The sequence below is a fragment of the Aphelocoma coerulescens genome, chromosome 5, assembly GCF_041296385.1.
Source record: "Aphelocoma coerulescens isolate FSJ_1873_10779 chromosome 5, UR_Acoe_1.0, whole genome shotgun sequence".
NCBI lineage: Eukaryota > Metazoa > Chordata > Aves > Passeriformes > Corvidae > Aphelocoma > Aphelocoma coerulescens.
The window spans coordinates 47416120-47435060 of NC_091019.1; the positions used below are offsets into that span (position 1 = coordinate 47416120).

The 18941-nt window shown below is 42.5% G+C and overlaps 1 protein-coding gene and 1 long non-coding RNA gene across 3 annotated transcripts in view; both read right to left on the bottom strand.

Moving 5' to 3' along the window:
* The window catches only part of STON2 (stonin 2), a 75191-nt gene that overhangs the window by 29897 nt on the left and 26353 nt on the right, over positions 1-18941 (bottom strand). The window lies entirely within an intron of this gene.
* LOC138111744 (uncharacterized) lies at positions 550-7980 on the bottom strand. Its single transcript, XR_011151433.1, has 2 exons — positions 7735-7980; positions 550-1412 (listed from the first exon to the last, which is right to left on the bottom strand). It is a non-coding gene; the product is annotated as an uncharacterized lncRNA (long non-coding RNA).

The window sequence follows — 18941 nt, forward strand, 5'->3', positions numbered from 1 at the left end:
AGATTATCCTTTCTTATAGAGCACAACTTAGCTGAATTTTGCTTTTTTGCACTTCAAAACTCGGTTCCCAATGTACACTTTCGTGTAAATCCAGCTGCTTATTCCTGCATACACAAGGGCAACGCACTGCTTGTGCTTTCAACAAATACCGAGGCACTCAAGTCCCCTAACAAAGCAGCCTTGACGAATCTGAATTGCTCACTCACCCACTGAAATTCTATACAGAGCAGCTCAGAGCTGTTAATCTCACAGCAAAACCTGCTTCCAAACCTTCCCTTTCTTGAACACCTCAGCGGGCACAGACACAGATTTCCATTATCCTTTCAGCAATATTTGGAGAAGATTAATATAACTCTTTTCGTATGTTTCATCTTCTACTACAGAAAAACAGCCAACTTTTCCTCCGTCTGATCAGAGGAGAAATAACCTCCCACGAAAGTTCACGAACCAAACCACCCTCCTCCCCCACATCCTCCTCGGCTCTACAACACGGCGCGTTCGTACCAGTGCAGTGGGCGCTATGAATAAAGCACAGGAGGACATCAAATGCCGATTTAGTTGCAAACATACAACTTACAATTCCCTTTTTAATCACTTGTTCTGAGGGGACGAAACGTCTACTCTCTGCCCCATCCTACCAGAAGCGCTCACAGCATCAAACTCTGCCTGTAAATAAAACTTTCCCAAGTCAATGATATCGTGTTGGAGGTTCCCTTGGACTTCACGTGTTGGAGATGTTTCTCCCAATCTCCTTTCTCTGTAGTATCAGCCATCCCTCCGCCTGCCCAGGCGCGCACCTGCCCCGCTGCTGCAGTACCTTGCTTCTGAAAGAAGTTTATGCGCTCCTCCTCCTCCCACCGATGCAAAAAAAAACCCTACCCCCAGGCGGCCGAGATGGACGGGTTCTGTCCTGGTTGCGCTCGCCCGGGGCTCAGGTCCCTCCCGCTCGGCGCTCGGCGGGGCTGGCTGGACGCCGGCCGTGCCCGTGGTCCCGCGGCTGCCCAGCCCGCCGGAGCTCAGCCCGGCTCCCGCGCCGGCCAGCCCGCCCCTCTCGGCTGGGCAGGGCGGGGAGGTGGGGAATGTGCAGGTTGTGGGCAGATCTGGCACACCCAGGCAAGCAGGAGGTGGGAGATGGACAGGCAGGCAGGGAGCAGCCGGCGAAACGGGAGCGGAACTTCGCCGAACAAAACCCCCAAAGTTTTGGGTTTTCCTCCTCCGTAAAAAAAAAGCTGCATTTTTTTTCGGCGAAACTAAACCAAACTGCCAAACATTTCAGCTGATCACCTCGCAGAAATGCAGCAAGCTGCTCCTCGTGTAGCAGCGGAACCACTGTGTCCCATTAACTCTTCGGTCACCAACTGCTTCAGGATTGGGATTTCCTCTTGTCCTCTCTGTTTTGGATTTACTCCAGGCTGGGTAAATATAGAGATAACTTTTAAATGCAAAGCACATACCACATTTTTAAAGAACTCCAGTCATTTCTAATCTCCTCGGAAACATTTTCCTATGTTTCTCATTCACAGACAGGAGTCTCTCTCAAACCAAGGGACAGAAATTCGAGGGTGGTTTCTGATCATTGGAAGGATACGAGATTCCAGTGCAGTCTTACAGATGGAAAATGAAAGGAATAAACCACCTGTTTTTAAACACCAAGCAAGACAAATTTATGACAGCAATAACAAGATATGTCTATTTCTGATAGCAGGAATTAGACTTAATGATCCAGGAAGTTCTTGCCAGTTATTGCCATAAAAAGAGGGAGAAGGAGACCCAATTTACCTACCAAACAGCCAGCTCCACCAACACAGGGTGTGTCACTTGCCAAATACACCTCTAGGTATTTCCAAATGTCCTGCTTCAGCCTGTATTGTTTTCTTTCCTTGACCTCACCTCTGCCCCTTACTAGAGGGATATGTTTGTGTTGATAGGCAAGGAGTCAGAATCAGTGGTTAGATGTCTTTCCTCAGAAAAAAAACAAAACAACTAGTAAATTAGGAATGGCCACATGCTTTCCTTACTTGTGCCAGCCTCTCTGTCTAGGCCTTTGCAAATTTGAGCCTGTACCAGTCATCTGAAATTAGATAATTAATGGCAGAGCTGAACATTGGTTTTGTAATCGCCCCCCAGTCTGCCAACCGTGAAGCTGTCCTTTATGCAACACTGCCATGCCTCACTTCCCTCCCACACCTTGTTGTAACAACTGCATGTAGCAGACAGGGCGTTCTCTATCAGTGTAGGAAAAAGCTTCCTTCACAGAGGCTAAAAATTCCCAGGCTTATAGCAAGTTGAGGCTAAAGCAGAACGAGATGGAGAAATTAGCCCAGGGACAAACTGCTTGAACAAAAACTTTTAAAGGTGTGGGCTTAAACAAACATGCTGGCTGGAAAGGATGAAAACTGAGAGCTGCTCTTGTGACTTTCCAGGTGAACAGTGTTCCTTTTCTCATTTTATCCTTCCTCTTAGCTGAGGGAAAACTCTATGTAGACAGTTTTGTTTGCTGTTCTGTCTGTTGCCTCAATCTTTTTGTGTGGCACAGTAATGTAAGATGAGCAGGGAGATGAAGTCATCTTTCCCTAGACTCTGTCTTTTGTTTCTTGTTCCCAGTTAGGGTCCATAATTAATCTGGCCACGACGACAGAGCACTGCATGGGGTGCAGGGATGTCATAGACATAGTGAAGCAAGCTTGTTTCTCAGGAAACAGCTTTTTCCTCACGAGGTGGTAGTCCCTTGACCTTTTGTCTAATACAAAAAAAATCTTTTAAAATGGGCACATTAATTAACTCAAATTACAGATAGAATCAGATTTGTGGGGAAAGAAATAAAATCTGCTTTCCAAAAAATACATGCACTATAGAGCTGTTATTATCTCTAAGCTGAATGTCTCAAAAACTCTCAAAAGTCTGTGAAAAATGTAAAGGATAAACTCATTCCAAAATGCCTGTTAAGCTGGTAACTTGGCCTCTGCTTGGCTGTGGGAAACTTAAGTTCGACTCTGTTCTTCTTTACACAAGAGCTCAACCAGAGTTTCATGTCTCTCATCTTAGAGAAGGATCCTGCCCACCCTGCTATTGCCAGTTTGGGTCCAGTCTGTCAAAACTCCACCTTGGACCTTGATGGAAGCTCAGTCAAAATCCAGTGTGGTCACAATACCTTTCCAACAACCCCTACAGAAAAACTAAAACCAGCTGATAAATATTGTGTGTCTAATTCACCACTTCCAAGATTGTCCCTTGGATGTTTGACACCTCTCTGGCAGATAGTGCTGTAGATAGCTAACCAAAGGACCTTTTATTGCTGGGGCCTGTTTGGCAGCCTAATGGGTCATTGCAGAGCAAATCGCTGGGGAGTCTCTAAATTCTCCCAGCTACCCCTGAGCAGGTCTAATTTTCATCACACCTCACATTCATATTTCTTTTATTCCTATTAATCCTTACAAAATATGAAAGCTGTATGAAAGTCTGTTTCAACTCTGTTTCCTGAGGCATTTGAAGCACAGATAACAGATAAGGACTTGCTCTTGAGCAGTATCTTGTCACTGCTGGCCTGTATTCATCCTACAGACATTGAGAAAGAAGGAACCAAGACCAGGCTGAACACAATCCTTGGTCAGCAGCCTTTGGCTTGTGTTTATCATTTATCTTGCAACCACTGAATTCTGGTCAGTTGCTATTCCAGGATCCTTTCCTTGGGAGGAAAAGATGGCAAAATTAAAGCTCAGTAGTCCAGAAGGGGTTTCTGGAGTATCATCCTGACAGGACAAGATTGTTTAGGCCAGGATATAATCAAAGCAAAAATAACCACATAGAGAATGAAAGGCATCAAAATGCATAAGGAGAAAAGATTAACTGAAAGGCAGATACTCCTCAGCTATATAACACATGGCATAATCCAGGCACAAGTCAGAGCTAAATACAGCTTCTCATGACTGAAAATATGAAGAGCCAAACCCACTGATACCTGGGAAATCTATGAGACATGGTCTCTGACGAGTTTCTGCTTGTTACATATTTCCACATGCCTGAAGCAGCATTTTGCCAATAAGCTTTTAAGGTCTGTGAGAAGAAAACTGTGTAGAGAAGTTCACAGGTCACAGACCACTGTCCCACTGGTCCAATTCTCATGCTGAGAACTCTCAGATGCCTCCTTCACCCCTAAGGGTGTTCTAACCATGTCTGCCATTTAAATCCATTTGAAATTGATCCCTTCAGATGCATCCCCTATCACAAGTGACCAAGCCCTTCTCTGACTCCGAGCTGGAGGCAGGAGCTCTGTGCCCCAAAGACAAGGCTGGTTCAGAAGTGTCTGAGAATGCTGTTTTCCTCACATCCTGGTTGGATTCCAGCTAACAGAAAACATTTCTCCTACTGCTGCGAAGTAATCTGTGCTGTGGGCTGAGGAGACCAGGATCTGTGTGCATAGAGAGGAATGGGGTGGGTAAGGAAGCCAGGGGGAACGCAGGGCACTGTTAAGACCTGTCTGACTGAAGAGACACTTTTTGGGTTGGTCTGATGTTCACCCATCCCTTCCAACAAAAAAACACAACTGAGATTTTTGTTTGTCCTGCAAGAATTTACAAATAAGAGTATATATACATGCACATCCACACATATACAGAAATATAGATAATTATACGCATAGACAAAGAGAACACCCTGGTTCACCTGCTGACCCTTGGGTTGGTCACCTGCTGCATTCTTCCACTGCCTTGTGACTTTCAGGCACAGAAGAGAGAAAGGCTTCAGCCAGTGCCTGAGGCAAGAAATCTGAAATCCTGACCATAATGAGTGGAAATCCTACCACTTCTCCAGTGCAGTGAAGAGAACAGAGACCTAATCTGAAGAAGCAGCAAAACCAGTGCCAAAGTAAATGCATGATCCTCAGGATTTATGAGGGGGAAATACGGCTTAAAACTCTGGCCTTTAATTCTTCTGGAGCAAAGCAAACTCTGACATGCTCAAGGAGTTATGTATTTGTGAAACAGCTCCTAAGCCTTTAATAACTATTACAAAAAGCTGTCTCCTTTATTTGTATCATTTATAATAACTTTATCTTCAAGTGGAAGGTGATTTTTAATGAAAGGCTCGTGTATTCTGCCATGTTACGCAAAAGTCACATCTACTGTAACTTACTCCTGGTTGAAAAAAGAGGTGCTAAACACCTGGACCACAGTGTTTTGAAGCTGAGAAAAGCCTCAGTCACCTTAATGACAGACATATTGCGTAAGTCAGTTTCTTTACACCAATTTAGAGGAAATTTTGTCCAGTTACTTCTCCTATTAGATTGCCAGCATGGCCAGTACAGAATGACTATGCTAACTGGGTCTAACCAGCTTTATCCTCATCTGCCACTCATTTCCATGGGATTGGAGTTACATGGTTAAAATCCCATTCTACTGAATCACTTGAGGAATGCTCTGAGTGACTTACCTCAGGACCAGTAGTTACAGCAAGGGACAGCATGACTCTACCTTGGCCAAAGGGATGAGTTCCAGAGCTACTAATTGTGTTAGGAACGTGAGAAGCCAAACAAAGGCTTTTCACATCTGAGGCATCACGGTTGATTTGTCCAGGTCATGGTCTGAATGGCTGATGGAGACAAATAAATTCTCCAGCCCAGCAACATGCAGTTTAATGAAGACTTGTTCAGTCAACCTTATTGGCAAGGAATTTTGCAGTGTCTAAGGAGAAGGAGGTGTTATGCTTTCAATAGGACACAAAGGGTGCTAATTTCTAATCTCTGCTCCATTCTTTAAAATTCATAGCCAAATTATAAAGTATGAGAAGCTGAGGGGAAAAAAAACATGCAGTTGATAAAGGCAGCCTTTGTATTCAAATTTCTGTGGGAGAAAACAGAGTAGAAAATTATGTTGGAGGATCTTCACTGTTCCCACCATTTTACCTCATCACAGGAATTAAAAATTACTTTGTCCTTATAGTGCTCAACAGTCCCATCATTTATCACAGAAGACAGAGAGCACAAAACATGCCACAGCCATAGTTCATTGCCTTAGTGATTCTAGCAGTTATTTTTTAACAGCAGTTGTATTTTCACCATTTTTACCATTTGTTCACTGTTTTGTACAAGTGTTGACTTGAAAATTACTTTAAAGTAAACTGTACTGGCAGATGCAGCATACAACTTGGAGATTATTTCTGTATATTCACCATAGTGTTTTCCTCTTTCTAAACATCTCCCCTTTTGGTTGTACACAGTCAGTGTGGAAATGGACTTTATTAAACACATTGCAAAGCCAGCTCCACTTATAATAAAAAAAATACAAAATATTGCATTTGCCAAACAGAACTGTGATATTTTGTGTTGAAGGCATTTGAAACAAAAAACTAAAGGAATATATAGGGACTGTTAAGTTCGTAAACTTTTCAGGGAAAGACAGTGAGGAATATTTACTTCCCGATGATTACTAAGCAAGTAGATTAAAAATGGCACAAGAACATATTTTACACTTTCATTTCAGGTAGGTGACAGGCTTGGTGTGACTCTAGCAAATTTGGCTGTATTATATGTCTTTCTAGACTTTGCATGGGGACTCTAGGTGGTTATGATGTTAAGCATAGAGACCAGTTGCCTCCAAAACTTGTTTAACAATTTGAGTTGGCATTTTCCCAATTTATGCTAATTTAAGTGAGGACTAGCATCATAATGTTGGAATATAGAAAATAAAGATTTTTTTTTTTTGAGGGGTGATTTAATGAAGTTTTAATGAAGATTTAATGATTTAATGAAGTTTGAGAAATGAAACTATCCACAACATTTTCATCCATAAAATTGAGTTTTAAAGATAATACACTTTTTTTTATGCAATGGTAGAAATCCAGGTATAAGAGTCAAACTCCTACCATACAAAATAGAAAATGTCTAGGGAAATATTGCAGCTTCAGATTCCTGTAAGGTGCAAAAATTATCATCACTGATGAAATTTAAATGAGACTGCAGGGCATTCCAGAAGAGCTTTAGCTACTGCTAGAATTGGTACATGTTTTCTCAAAGATTACCATTACTTCATTACTTTGCAACAGTGCTACTTCAATTATCCAGTCAACAAAGAGAAATTAAGTTCTGAAGTAGATTATGAAGAAATTCTGCATGCACAAGGGCCTTCTGCTAAGTAAAGGGGAATGACAGTCCCTTTACCCATTTTCCCTTCCCTGCCAGAAGGGAATGCAGGATGCAGCAGGTCACCCACTAGAAACAAGGTGATGCCACTGGCATCAAAGCTTTTAATAATTTAAGTTATTTTAAATTGGAAAGAAATAGAAGTAGAGCAGCACCCATAAGAGAAAATATGGGCAGGAAGAGAGAAAATCTAAGATGAAGGAAGGGAAAAGGGACCATGTGGGTTAAAGAGCATTTCTTAGCACACTGGCAGGTGGGAGGCTCAAGAGCCACCTTGAAACTTTCCTGTAAAGCAAGAGATGGGCTGGAGCATGGGGATTAAAGCTGCTAACTACGAAAAAATTCAAATGCAGAAAAAGTATAGCCTAGCCATCCATCCTTGTATTTTCTTCCCCCTTACTTCTTCCCTGGAGAAAGATATCGGGAGGCACATGAGCTGGGTTTCAGGTCTAGCAGAAGAAGCTTCCTGGGTCCTGCTCCCATGCTGTTTGATTTGAGAATGATCCAGGAATTAACAGGTTAACATCAAGTGCCTTTGCTCACTGAAGAGTGACTCTTTTCCCTGGCATCTGATGAGGGATGTGTTGATTTCTACTGACCTGCTTTTCCTTTTATCCAGCAGACAAGGAGCTACTGGCTCTGGCAAAACCCTTGTCCTTTCACACCTGTTTGCTCCATTAGTTCAGGTTTGGGTTGTTCAGACACGTGAGACAAGCTAGTTTTATTCTGTGGATGCAGCTGGACTGTCAATCTCAGCAGAGCACAGCTCACCCTTTTCCCCAGCAGTCCCCCAGCCTCTGCCAGACCTGTAGCAGCTTTGCAGAGGGACAGAGGACAGGGCTGAAGCCTCCGTCACCACTCTTTAACATCTGAGTCTCTTGGCAACTGAATCACCTGGTGAAAATAGATCACACTCAAAACACCTGCTCTGCATTTCCTTAACTCCCTTGCCCTCTCAATAGCCCCCCACTACCGAGAGCATCACTGTCATGGGAACCCTCATGTACATTGCCTCTGACTGCTCTGTTACTGAGATGCCATCTGGTGTTGATGCCTAATCTACCGGAGAACTGACCTCTCTTAGCTAAGCTGCCTTGACCTTTATGGGAGATCAGTTCATCTGATGCTGTCCATCTCTGGACACATACGTGACTAATCAGGAAATCAACTGCTCTTTGAGATGTTTTAACTGTGCTGTGACACATAGGCTGGTCCCTGCAAGCCTGGGACACAGAACAGCCAAAGGAACTGAAGCTGTCCTGTAATTTCAAACCAAGCAGAGATCAAAAGCATACCTGCACAGTTTGATCACATTGTGGGGAAGCTCTCATAACACTTGTTATATCTAAAGAATTTACAGTGGCACTGATTTTAGCAGAGATGTATGGTCTTAGCAGAGCCCTGACTACATACCCACATTGATAATCTGTGTCACTGTGTCTTCACTGCCTTTGCAGCCATGCTAAATCAAGGAAAACTGCTCATGCGTGATACATCTGTATTTACCTTAAGGCCAGATTTACCCTGAAGGCCTGAGGCCATCAGTAAGGGCTGGTCTGTGTGCTCAACAATAAGTACACAGCTCTGCTAAAACCCCTTCAGCTAAGCATGTTTTCACAGACAGCCTTTAAAGCAGTGCAGTTTGGTGGCTTTACCAAGAAGAGTATAATCTACTCACTGAGACGAAGATGCAGAATGAAGACTGTGCAGTCCAATTACAGCATTTGCCAAGAGACACACCAACGCTCAAAGAAGGGGAACAATGCACATGCAACTGCATCAACAGAGTGAAATGCCTTTGTGTCTCTCCCTCCTTGGTGACGAAGAACTCAGAAGATTTGCAGGGAATCCTGCAGGTCTCCCAGGATACACCATAGTTCGCACTAATAATGTGTTGCTGGAGGCAACCAAGCCTGAACAAACAAATCAGTCCGGGGGAGGAGGAGTGGTGGGTTCATGAAAGCAAAGCCTCCATGAAAGCCCCCCTTACTTCTTTTAAGTAAACTTTCCCACCCAGATCCTAGTTCTGGCTGGCTGGTGAAGGGCCTGCTGCAGACGAGGTGCAGTGAAGTGCCCTGGGCCAACCTCGTGTCCCACTTGTGGAGCCGACTGCCCGTGCTGGAGGCAGTGTTGTGCAGCCCTGAGGCACAGGAAGCGATGAAGCTGGCGCTGTGGCTGGCGTGACAAATGCACTAACACCCTCCAGTTGTCTGCCGGGTGCACCATGTGCCTCTCTGTACACTCTGTGCTGGCATGTGCTCCCTTTCCATCCCAGTCCCTCTTGAAGACTCATGCCTACCACAAAGCATACAAATGCATGTGTAGTGGAGGCAGGACATAGCAAGCACAAACACACAGAAATCCTTATGCTTTCTGCACCAGATGAACATTTCTGTTGGGCTCCTCAGGAGGAGGTCCAAATTTTGGTGAAAAGAATCAAGAACATTCTTGGTACTTATGCAAGAACATGAATTTATTTTGCTTCATTCAAAACTGGCACTCTTCTTACCACATATTTCTTGTAAGAACATGCATATCTCACCACCACACTCACCATTATGCAACCAAAATTTTTTCAGAAAAAGAGGATTAATTTTTAATTCTAGATTTACCTTTCTGCATAGGGAAATTGGCCTAAAGCTTGGCAGCTAGCTGAGCTAGGTACCTATTCTTTCTGTACAGAGTTGCACAGATTATTTTAACTACTGTCAGATGGCTGCACTTAATGCCAGTATGGCATATACTCCACCTTTTCAAAAGACTCACAGATCCACCAGATCAGTCTGAACACAAAGTCACAGCTACCTTGCTCCCTCTGACCATGTCAGTGTTGTTGTGAAGAGTCATTTATTCCTTTCATGTTGCCAAAACCCAGAGTTTTAAAGATGCTTGTTTTGAGTGCCAGTATGCATGTTTGTGTCTATATATATAAAGGCAGCTAAAAGCAAAATGAAAAAGGTACCCAATGGTACTAGACTGCCAGCTGTGGTTGCCCTGTGCCAGGGATAGAGATTGGTTGCTCTGCCTCCAGCAACTGATTCTTACCTGCTGCAGCCCTCTGGTCCTCGGCCCTGTCCTGCCAAGGGTGCGTGAGGTTCTCCCGCAAACAGCAGTTCCCACACCCTAAACAGCACCAGGACCAGAAAGCCTCTGCCTCCTGCTCTTCTCCTTGACTTCTTAGTCTTGCTTCTTCCCTGCAGCAGAAACAGACCTTGGTCCCAGCTCTTCTCCTGCTCCCACCCTCTGCTATGAGGAGCCAAGCATGGGAGGCTGTGGAGACAGGTCCTGTGTTCTTGGGAGTGGTGAAGCAAAAGGCAGTAAGAAAGGGAAAAGCAGCGGAGAAAGAGTGAAAAGGGACTGCTGACCATACCTACAGCTCCCTGGCACATCACACCCCTCATCCCCATGGAGCCCTGCTTCCCACCATTGGATGCCCCTGCCCAGCTCCTCTCCACACATTCCTCCTGTGACCAGAGCATTCAGGTTGTGGAAATATGGTTGTGCCACTGCACTAATATAAGTGCTGAAGATTTATTTCTTCCCTTCACTGCCACAAATTCGTTATCATGCACACAACTAATCAGCACATGAATCCAACAGAAAAGGACCTTGCCCTAATCTTTCATTTTTCAAAGCAGCTTTAGCTTCATCCCTGGTCCAACATTTAAGACACCAAAATGAGAAGTATTTTTGTTTGTTACAGATATTACTTATTTTATCAGTCTCACTGTTCTGCCCTACAACTAGAACTCTTATTTAAGATAAAAGGTAAATGAAGCCAACACAAGACCAGTTGACCTGGAAAGCTGAGTCTCAATGGGCCGTACCTTTCTCAGAAATAATCTTCAGTGGTAATGGTACATACTGGAGCAAAACCAAACCAATATATGCATGTATAAAGAACAAGAAAGTGGGGCTATGGTGATAATTAAACATTAACACATGTAGCCATTGTGCCAAAGCTAATGAATATTTTGCCCTGGCTCTTTAGTAAGAATAGTGATGCAGAGCAAAGTGCTAAGGTCCCAGGAGGCAGGCTAGATAACCAAAAGGAGGGAGTGGAAATGTAAATTACCATTAATGAGGTAAGTAAACATATTGGAGAGGTTACTGTGCTCAGATGAGGAGGGCTGATAAGGCCCCTCCCTAAACTCTGAAAGAACTGACATCTGTAGTTGCTGGCATCCCAAGGATTTGAAAGGAATCGGTTCAGATGGGAATGGTACTGTACAAATGGAGAAGAGCATATATAGTAACCATATCTTTAAGGGGTAAAAATTGCTCTGGAAAGTACAAGGCTGAAGTCTGACTGTAGTGGTATGCAAGATTTTGGAAGGAAAAATTGAAAAGCATCAGATAATACAGAGGATGAAATTTAACTTTAAAAGAGGTAGTTTGTTCCAGCCAAACCTAAGAGGTTTAATCAACAACAAATTTTCTAGATAAAAAATGTATTAGAAAAACCATTTAATGTGGTGCCACCTGGGAAGGAGTTAAAATGGAGACTGATACCAATATCAAGACAGCACGAAAAACCAAGCTAAAAGGAAGACAGCCATTGAGTTTTAAGGGAAATATTAGGTTAGAGGAGCTACAAGTAAAATTTCTTGATTAAGTTTACATGATTTACACTATGTTTATCCATATTTTTAAATAATGATCATGGCACAGAAATGAACAGTCTAATGTTATTTGCTGAATACAGACAATTAGGAGGATCTGGGTATATAAAAGAAAATCTGAATGTCATACTGAAAGGAGGGATTCATCTTGAGTGCTGGAGTATCAGAAATAAGATGAAATGTAGTAAGCAATATATATTTCACAATCAGACATTTAAGGACAATACATTTGTTATAAGGAAGGAACTAATTAATTACATATGAGAGAAAGTGATCTCGTATATAAACAATCAATTTGAATATAGTGCAAGGGTACTTGCCTGATGCACTGGCACAAAAGGAAGTAAGATCCTGGGATGTATCAAGGCAACAGTTCTTCAAGATGGGAAAACTAGTATCTTGGTATCAGGCTGTGGTGAGACCTCAGTCTTGCAGAGTTTTGATCACCACATACCCGAAATATTTATTCAAACAGCAATGTGAGCTGAGAAAAGCTTTCTAGGATGAGGAGGAGAATGGAGAACCAGAATACTAAAGAGCTTGTCTCATTCAGTTTAGCAAATGAACACAGAGAGAGAGATAATTACCCTGTATAAATATATTAAAGTGCTTACACTGGAGAGGGCAAAAAGCTATTTGAAAGACATTATTGGCACAGGAACACATGGATAGGAAATGGTCATGAACACATTTACATCAGGGTCCTGGGAAATAGATTCCATTCCTATGATCTTAAGTGAATCATGTTTAAAGCTCTCTGAAATGTCTACATGTGAAAATATAGCAGCTTCAATAAACTGTTGACTGAAGTCTTCACTTAAATGGAATAATTTCTACAAAGCCTGTAATGGGCTTGAGAACACAGAGCTACAGGACATAATGCTGGCAGGATCTCTAATCTCCTTTTAGACACTAAATTAAATGGCTAGATTTGGAGAGGAGCACACTGAGCTGAAGCTGTTTGGAAATTTTGTTCAGCTGTAAAAGGAATAGCTGGGACATGAGAATATTGGAAACAGTTTTAGGTGCAAAACCCAGATCTGGACTTCTTCACAAAAAGTACTGAGCACTCTTAATAGTTTTTAAAAATTGAGTCCTAAGTGATAAATTCAAATCAGTCTCCATGAAATATACTGCAGTACCACAAGGGTACTGACAAGTAAATTGGACTGACATCCATGTGACAAAACCCAGAACTGCAATTCTCATTCTTGCTAACCAGATCAGAATGAAGAAATAGCATGAAGTCTCCTCTTCCTCTCATGCAATATGCACAGTCATAATGCAAATACCAGTTTATATAGGCAGAGGATTTTGGTCTCATCTCTCAAACATAAGGACACTTAAGACCAAATTGCTTCTAATAACAGATGAACACAGTTATTAAGTAAGATTCATGTCATTATCTGTGCTCCAGTATTGTATGGTTTGATCAAGGCTAGATGAGGTAAAAACCAGAGATATTGAAGCAAAGACATAAATCAGCAATCTCCCTAGAGTACTGTCATCCAGCTCTGCTCATTTCTGCCTTGAATGAGCAGAAAGTGTTACATTTTTTCCCTAACACTGGGGCTGAATAAAAGAAAAAAGGCATCAGTCCTGATAAAAATGGACATTTATCACACATTTCTAAGTGAGCACAAGAAAATAAGTTGTCAACATAGAAGCTGAAGGTTTTGCTTAAATGATTCTGTCCACTATTCATGTTTTTGACAAATCTGCTTCCCATTTTATCCCACACTGTTCTTTGAGGAGATTACTCTATAACTGATCCCCTACAGGCGTTCATCATCACTTTTCCAATTCCTGTGCTGCGTAGTCCAGTGATCCCCTGAGCCTTTCTTATGGTTCAGATGATATCACAGCAAGAGAGAAACAAGCAAATCCATGCATTTGGGTATTGCGAAATTTCTCATTCTTACTTGCTCTCTGCTGCTGCCAGCTTTTTCACTAGCTGTTTCACTCTGCCAGTTCCATTCAGCCCCTTCATAATCAGACAGGAAATTCCACACAGAACTGGGATCTCTAATCAAGAGCACATGCAATAATTTACAGCTCTTGTTAATTGGTACTAGTGCTGAAGCCTTGCTTGCTTCTCTGCCATGTAGAATCGAGGGTGGGAAATGCCAGTTCTCAGGTGGGTGACTCCTCCCTGCGGTGAATCCCGCTGTGGCTTGGGAGCTGTGGAATTGTGTTCCTTGGGGAGCAGCCAGTGCTGTGGGGCACTGGCGGTGCTGCTGAGCAGCACGGAGCTGGGACAGTGCTTCTCCAGAGCTACTCTATGGCTACAGTGCCATCCCTGCCTCCTGTCAGCAGTACAGCAGCATGCTGCCAGGAACTGAATGCAACAGGCAAGGGAGGGAATGTCACTGAAGACTGACACTGATGTTTTCCACTTTGAAAGAGCTGGATGTAGGGAGATATCTTGGTGTTCTCTCCCAGCAGCTTTAAGCTTGGAAGCCACTTAGCATCCTGCAGAATTGCTCCAAACAAACCAAGCTGTTCCTCTGTCGACACAGCCATCACAGATAGCTGTTGCACTTAAGCATTCCATCTCCAATTAAGCTTTACACTGAAATGTCCTGTCCAGCTGCAAAATCTCCTACTGAACTCCTCAGGCTTATCACATCAGCATGTGGGTTTCTGCATTAGAGAGCAACTGGGGCCAACATAAACACTCTGGCTGAGGGATCACAGCCTTACAAACAGAAATAAAGGGCTTTGTACCACTTAGTCTGCCTCATGGGCCTAAGACAAACTACAAAGCATCTCCTCACATCTATCTTCTCGGGATATTGCCTATATAAAGGGAGATCAGAAGGTCAGTCCTGTGACTGGCCCTGGACTTCTCCCTGCTTTCTTTTTAGCTAATCTGACTACATAAAAACATTAGTGAATAGGTGTGAAAAGAGTGGAATTCATCAAGATTACCATGTAGGCTCAGCACTTAGCTCTTCTATAATGAAGATAACCCTGCTACAAATCCACAGTTACTGTACCTTGCACTTCTGAATAGCCATGAGAACAAAACTCAGCACCTGAACTAGGAGATGCTCCTTTAGCTGTTTGCAGCACAGGGCCAATGACATACACAAGATCAGAACTGATTCTATGTTAGCATGCAGACAAGAAAACACTCAATTAAATAGCAAATTTATTACATTTTTTAGTATATATATATTTAGATAAAAACTTTTTAATAAAACATTTCCAAGCAATAATGAAAATCAGGCTCAGTTCTTTCATGCTGTCACCTTCTCCTCTCATACTTTGCCTCCTCCTTGTCTTAGTTTGTCTTGGTTTTCTTAGAATGTGGAGGAGCAAGGAAGGACTAATTAACTCACAGGGGTAAGCACCATAAGACTCAGCCTAGCAGGCATTGGTAGGAGCAGACACTTCTGAGCTTTCTTCTAACTCCTTTTTTACTCTAAGAGCAATGTTAAATCCTGTCCTCCTACACCCTGATATTTCTCATTGTTCCTGAAGAAAAAGCAAGAATCTGATAGTCCTACAGCAGCATCAACCATTCCTTTGGGAGGCAAGGTAAGAGAGCAGATAAGTAATCATTGTTATTTTCTGGGGCATAGTTGAGGCAGATATTGAACCTTTTGAAGTTAGCAGACTACATTTAGCCCCACAAGAGCTGGCAGAGCTGAGCTCAGTGACATCTCAAATTTGTTTTAAGTGTTATCACTAGGAGAATCCTTTCTAAAAATGAAGTTTTGAAGGGATGGAAATGGCTGAACAGGGGCTAACTTTGCTGCAGTTGATGTTAATCAGGATGATATTATGCAAGTATTTTCTCAGGATATGGTAGTATTATAGAATGGCTTGGGTTGGAAGCGACCTTAAAAATCATTTTGTTTCAACCCCCCTGCCACGAGCAGGGACACCTTCCACTAGACCAGGTTGCTCCAAGCCCCACCCAGCCTGGCCCTGAACACTTCCAGGGATGGGGCATCCACAGCTTCTCTGGGCAATCTCTTCTAGTGCCTCACCATCCCCACAGTAAAGTTTCTTCCATATTGCCAGTTCATGTTGAGCTTCTCATCCACCAACACCCCCACATCCTTTTCCTCAGGGCCACTTTCAATGCATTCTCTGCACAGCTTGCAGTTGTGCTGTGTATTTCAAACTGAATTTAGGGGTTTGGTGCAGAAATGACTGGGTGAGGTTCTTTGGTCTGAGACATGCAGGAGGCCCAACTGGACAATAATAATGACAGCATAGTCTTCCTTTCTGACCTTAAAGTCTATGACTCAGATGACTGCACACCAAGATTATTTTGTAATTCTCTCTACTGAATTGATAGAAATAAACCTTTGTTTATTGTTGTACCTGTTTTTTCCCCATTCTAACACTTCCCCCTTTCTTCTGGCAGACTTTCTGTGCCTTCCTTCCTGCCATAAGGAGGGACTGAGACAGTAACTCTGGTCCACTGCTTTTAACTGCAGTCTTCATCAGAGCAAGACTGTCAGTCTATATGGCAAAAGTCATTTCTACTTCACCTAGGTCCAGCTTGCACAACCAAGCTGCAGGCTTCCCCACTGAAAAACAGGGATGAGGACTGACCACTACTGCAGAGGTCATTGGGATACTGTGGCCAGGAAGCTTTGAAGAGTAGCTAATTCCCAGTACACAGGTCTACCTTGGGATCACAGCACTTCTACTGCTATGAATTATCTAGACCTAGCTTCCCAGATCTGCCCTGTATTACTCTTAAAGAAGCTAAGAATGCTTGAGAAAAATATGGGATGACAACTAGGATATGAAACTCCTGAATTGCTAGTTGGTATTGGACATGAAGAATAAAAAAAACCCTGCCTCTGGTGCTGAATTTAGCTCTTACAGGTTGGAGTTGTTTAAGAGTATATTTTAGGTGCTATTTGTTCATGGTACTCTGGAGTCCCCTCCTCCTTGAAGCAAGGGTTGGATGTTCCTCTCTGCAGCCTCTCCAGCTGGCTTTGGCAGGCTCTCATGTGCAAGTTTTTCATGAGTCTGGGACTGGGACACCAGCACAAGCTGGTTAATAGTTACACAGCATAACTGAGGTGCAGTTCTGGATGCAAGGTGGTAATCATCAGCATATATAATTTCCCCCCTTTCCCTGGTAATTAACATGGAATAACTTTAGAGCTTGTAGCCTGTTTCTGACATTCAGTGCAACCACATTGCATGGCTATATAATTTGTTCAAAGCTGCTTGTTTGAAACTCACAGAACACTATTCTTGCCATCATCATATCAGGATTCAGTATGTAGCTGGCTGCAGTTACAGAAGAAATGTATGTAAGAGAACTAATGCAGAAAAGCATTAGGAAAAGGTTTGAAAAGTTACTACTTGCCCTCTATTACCTTCAAGAGATAGCTGGAGCTGAGCTTGTCAGAATTGCCATTTCCAAGTTTTGAAACAGAAGCACCAGAACCCCCTTAAACCATGTGTTTGACTTTGAAAATAACAACATTCTCAGAATTAATTTTTTGTGCTATTTATTAACTGTCTGGATTTTGAGAAGTTAGGAGTCACATACACAACCTTCTATCTCCAAACATGCAGATGTTCTTAGAAAATAATAACATAGCAATTTCCTCAGTTTCCCAGTAGTCCCAGAGATTCAGGAGACTGCCAAAGAGAACAACTGGTCAGCAAATTGAACTGTTAACATCAAATGTGGCTTAGCTGCAGCTTTGCTAAGATACAAATCACAACAGAAACAACACAACTAGCAATGATGCACCTAAAACTGCTATGAGGAAACTTATGCCTACACACAGACATACACATACTTTATTATATGACTTTATTATATAATACAGATAGATTCTATTATATATTCTATTAAATTTGTAATAGAATATAGTTTATAAGCGATGTAAATATATATATTATTTTCTTTATTATATACATACTGACCATATATATTTGTATTTTGTATACAATTTAATTTTAATTTATATTAATAAAATTATTTTAAAGAAGAATGGTGAAATGCAGAAATCTAAATCAAGCTGTTAGGGTATTTGGGCACAACCTCAGAACAGATCTCGGTGCTTCCAGATCTATAACCACAGTTACAAGAAGGCCTCTCCCTTGCTCCTCTGACTCACAGATATTGGGCCTTTTTTGAAAGCTGAGACAGGCATCTGCTACAGAAGGAACAAATACTTGTATTGTATCAGTAACAGAGATGTCCTGTGTTACTTATCTTGCAGAGCACAGCACAAAGGCCAAAAGTTCCCACTTCTTTTCATGCTCATTGATCCAAGCTGAGCGACACGGCAAGGCATGGTAAGAACTCTGAGGCAAGGGGCCACTTCACCAGCACCAAACACAGCTTCACACACACTGAAACCCCAGCTGTTGCAAAGTGCTTGCTGTTATAACCATGTAAACATGCCCACGTTAAATGGACAGTCTGCTATCACCTGACCCACATTTATTGGCTAGCTGCTGCAGGCTAAAGAGCCCCTCGTGCTGACAAAGATGAGGGTAATATAAAAGGCTTCTTGGTGCCAGAGTTCAAACAAGCATAGGCAATGAAGTGCAGCATCTCTCAGCTGCACTTCGATAGAAAAGCAAATCTTTTTCAGTTCTGCTCATGCAACATTTACCTTTACCACTGTGAACATTGCTGTGTTTACATGATATCATTCTGCTTATCCCAACCCCATCAATTGGGAGGTTTTCTGCAGTCCCCTGTAGCAAGGGTAGACTTTCAGGTTGGGATTTCATTCAAATCTCTCTCATCTTTCTCAGATATTCTCAGATATCTTCCTAAACCATATCTTGCCTAAACACATGCATTACATAAAACTCAAGCCCGTAAGTTTTACACTCAACTCTTGTGTCAGTTGTGAGGAAGTTAATTCCCAAACAATTTTACCTGCTTAGACACCAAGATACCCATTCTTATGGCTGGGACTTGTCTCTGCGTAGGCCTGCAGTCAGACCTACCTCAGGCTTTCATCTGCTCCCACACAAAACCCTGTGCCCTGAACTATCACAGGCAGTTGGTGTTTAAGCATTTTGCACGCAGGAGAAATTCAAGACAAATGGTGAAATTATGAAACAAAGTATCCTTTCATCCTGTTCAGGCAATAAAAATTCACCATGGCTAAAACAGTTATTTCACTTAGCGTCTGACCACAGAGTGGAATTTTTCATGCTTTTCTCAACACTAGGTT